The sequence below is a fragment of the Limulus polyphemus genome, unplaced genomic scaffold (assembly GCF_000517525.1).
Source record: "Limulus polyphemus unplaced genomic scaffold, Limulus_polyphemus-2.1.2 Scaffold2584, whole genome shotgun sequence".
Classification (NCBI taxonomy): Eukaryota; Metazoa; Arthropoda; class Merostomata; order Xiphosura; family Limulidae; genus Limulus; species Limulus polyphemus.
Genome location: NW_013668194.1, coordinates 157,666 through 162,126, shown reverse-complemented (window position 1 = coordinate 162,126; position 4,461 = coordinate 157,666).

The following is a 4,461-nucleotide window of genomic DNA, read 5'->3' as shown; positions in this document are numbered from 1 at the left end:
ATATCAATTCATGTGGATATGACTGAACATTTTTATTTTTCTGAAAGGGTGGTGTCTATTTACTTGTGACCACGCTGTGTACTTCTTCATGAGTAGATCGCAAGTCGTCTTTGGCAATGATACATCCTTTAATGAACATCCTCCGGAGTACTGTTTGTGCTCATCACAACCAGCCTATGGCTGTAGTCAGTGGCTTTTATTAGTAGTTTTTTACATGCTTTGTCAGGTGTTGTCGAATTATGTTAATAAGTTGCACCTTGTTGTTAGCAACACTGAGCACGACTCGTTGACTTGGGATTGGAGAGCTAGACACGATATCGGGCTTGTTGACCTATGTGACATTGTCTCACAATGCTTTTCATACTAAAATCATATGACGGTCAAAAACAAGATACACATCAAAATGGGACAACTTTGCTAGCACACACGCAGCAAAACAATCCATATAGTCTTGCATCGTGCCAGTGAATGGCCAATGTACTATCCACATGAGGACACACCCGTCTATAATGACAGCATTTGATAAAAGCACAGTGTAAATTGACTGTCCAGCCTGTAGTTTGTTTCTTCAGGGTTGACTTATTTTGGTGATTTTCATTTGCCCATTGTCGTCAGACATTGATGTTGGGGCAGATGCACACTTATAACTAAAAAAGATGTTCAGCTTCAATATTACATGAATCTGCCAAGTTCATTATACTGGCGTATATGAGCTCGATGTCACAAGTTGTTCCAGAACCAATCTTGGCACTTTTTCGACCTGTTGTCATTTCCACTGTTTTAGTTTTCAAAGGTTCAATGAAACCTACAGGTAAGCCTCCTTTGTACTCGGTCATATGCTGCTTGCCAATTGCAACCACCTGGAAAAACATTCATTTCATCAGGACTTATTCGTCCAGTGACAATGTTTATCAGTCCAGCAGGATGATCCTCTGATTGAAGAAGATGAACGCGTGCTTGCAGCGTTGTGCAACTTTTTCTCTGTCATTATTGCTAGATGCAATGCGTGCCCGCATTTCCTCCTTATGAGCATTTCCATCTCTTATTTCCAGAAGTCCTTGACGAAGGAGCTTCATAGGTACAAGCTGAGTGCCCATCGTTTCATATCATTTTGATTTAGCGAGAGGATTCATCATACAAACAAGTCATACCAAAATCATAAAGTGCTCCAATAAGAGACTTGTACTTTACTAGAATACCATGAGCAATCTGTTGAGCTGTAGGCTGATGTGTTACAGTGCTTGTGATCATGTTGGTAATAAGAAACACAGGCAGATACGAATCAAACTTCTCCAACATCTGTCAAAGTAAAGCAAATAAACTAGAGCTAGAATCCTTCACGACAATGGCCTTGCTAATTCCTGTTTTGCACACATTGGCCTTGCTAATTCCTGTTTTGTACACAATGGCCTTGCTAATTCCTGTTTTGTAGACACTGGATTGTGATGTCAAATGCTTGAATTCTTTCACTATTTGTTTAGCTACGTCTTGAACCTTTTGAGAAATCATCATCATCATCTTCCGCAATTCTGACAAAGTTTTAAATGCGTTTGAAAAATATCACAATATTTGCTAACCCCAGTGGTGACAATACTAACAGTTCATTTTAAAAATGATCAACAAGTTTTTCAACAAGAATCTTCCGACACAACAATAAGAGTTTCACCATGTACAACATAAAGGTTGTATAGCTCCAAGATGTACATATGCAAGACTTATGTCATTTTGCAATATATTTACAACTTTATCAAATGCTATATCCTGACAAGCTTGGTTCGATTCTGTTTAAAATACCTAAATCACTGCTCCTGTGAGTGAGCGTGGTGCAATGAAACACGTATTACACATTCTGTGGTACTTTGCGTCTGCTGCATGTAAATCGGTCACTACGGCCTGCAAACTTATCTGAACACTAGCTGCCCATTCATGTCGACGTTTAGTACATATGTCCAAAATGTAATCCTTAAAGGTGCAAGACTCGCCACTGTTGGCTGTTCGACAATGGCTAGCCTGGCGTCAGCGGGCTGGATTCTTTTCGTTGAGTTCAATTTGACATGATTCGCCACAAAAAAAAAACAAAGCTGTCTGAAGGAAAATGATAGACTTTCAGATCTACGAGATCGTTAAAGGTTGGGGACTCACTAGAAGAACGAACTTGTTTTTTGCCTTCTTTTTTAATGCTTATGTGTGCTGTTGACATATATATGACGATACACAATTTCTGTGACAATGTATCTGAAATTGATGTGTTTTTAAGCTCGTCCTCCAGCATTAAATGTAAATTGTCTCCTCTAAGTTTACTATATTTTATAATGGTATTAAATATGTGAATACCAGCACAAGAAAGAAGTGAGTCCTTATTTCCACATTTGAAGAAACATTCTTTCATTGTAACACATTTATCATTTATTTATGTTATCGTTGAGCTTTCGCACAAAATAAGAACACCTTATCTAAATCAAACGTATTTTATTTTTAAAAAATCACTGCCCCACCCCTACCCACTAAAAAAAAAGTCAGGAAACAGTTAATCAGAAAAAGAGAATTGGACCGAAGATAGAGTTTAGTGATTAGGATAAGTTATTCGTTTAGGCCCTATTTACAAATTAAGATTAGCCGAAGCCTAAGGTCTAATAAACGCTCCACGCTTGAGGACTGTAAAATCAAAGCTATCTAACAACAGCCTGTAAGTTGAATAATTAAAACGTTATTTTTTTTAATTGTTCAAATGTTGTACAAAGTGTTCAAATAGCAACATAAACTGTACACGATGAAATTCACAGGTCAGTTTGAAGGTTGACCTTTTTGCAGCAAGAATTTCAGTAAGGTCAAACCTAGCAAGCAACTAGCTTAAAGCATACGACTTCAAAATGTCACCAAATAACATGACAAACACTGTCTTGAATGTTTAAAGAGAGTAAGTTCGTCAAATTTATAAACAGCTAAGGCCACCAAACACTACATGTAATGGTGCATCCATGCCTGCTCCTGATTTTGTACTAAAGCTACACTTATCTAAGAAAAAAAAAGACAGAAAAATAGTATTTTTATTATTATTAAATATTTATTAGGATTTGCTTCGTGACACTTGTGTAAGTTCATGCGGATTTTCCACATCAGTTAATAGATGAATGTTTTGATTAACAGTTAAAATTACGGCTTTCTTTAAAAGTCTACGGACTTACAATGCTAGAAACCGGGTTTCGATACACGTGGTGGGCAGAGTACAGATAGTCCATTGTGTAGCTTTGTGCTTAACTTCAAACAAATCATATCTTACCCACTCATAGCTTTACTACAGTGTGTACAAACTATACGTATCAGTTGTCTATATTTTACTTATCTTAAATGCATTTCTCCAACTATTAATCCAAATTTTAAAAAATATAAATTTCTTGTGATAAGTAATCAGCAGTAAAGTTTTGTTTGTGTGTTTGTTATTAAGCACAAGTATACACAATGGGCTATCTGTGCTCTGCCCACCACGGTTATCGAAACCCGGATTCTGGAGTGGTAAGTTCGCAGACATGCCGCTGTGCCACTGGGGGGCAGCAGCAAAGTCGTCAAAAACTTTTAATTTTGTACGAAGGTTTGTTTTTATTTTAATTCATATTTAGGTTGTTAAGTAAGCCTCTTTTGTTTTATATATTTACCATTGCGTCCTCTCACCTTATCCTAAGTAATATCTGTGTATAAAAAATCATATCCATGTTTTATATTTTTATATGCGTTGTGATAATATTTCCTAATATCTATTCGTCACAACTTAGGATTTATTGTTAACCAGCAGTTAATTAATTAATTAATTTGAGATTTAATATTGGATAAGCTAGCTACGAAACAATGTCTAAGTATACGCAAAAAATACTATAGTGTGTTTCATGAAATCCGTGAGTTACTGTGAGCTAATAACGACAGTAAAAACGACAGATTCTAATAACGTAAGTCTGAGTACAAAATCTTAAACAATATGGCAGCAGCAGTTCTTTCTTAAAGTACAAGTTGAATAGATTTTAAACATTGTCTAGAAACGACATTCAGTGAATTTATTTTAACTACTTATTTTACTTAGAGATGCTTTTGGTGGCGTTATGTTTCTTGACCACAGAATGTTAATGTCGTCGTAACTTCTATGTTATTTATAGGCTCATAACCAAAAATACATGTGATATAAGTAAAAATGTTGAGTCTTCTTCTTCTACACCGGATTTATAGTTTAGCACTTCACCTCTACGCCAGATTTTTAGTTTAGCACGTCGCCTCTACGCCAGATTTTTAGTTTAGCACGTCGCCTCTACACCAGATTTTTAGTTTAGCACGTCGCCTCTATGCCAGATTTTGAGTTTAGCACGTCACCTCTATGCCAGATTTTTAGTTTAGCACGTCGCCTCTACACCAGATTTTGAGTTTAGCACGTCACCTCTATGCCAGATTTTTAGTTTAGCACGTCGCCTCTACACC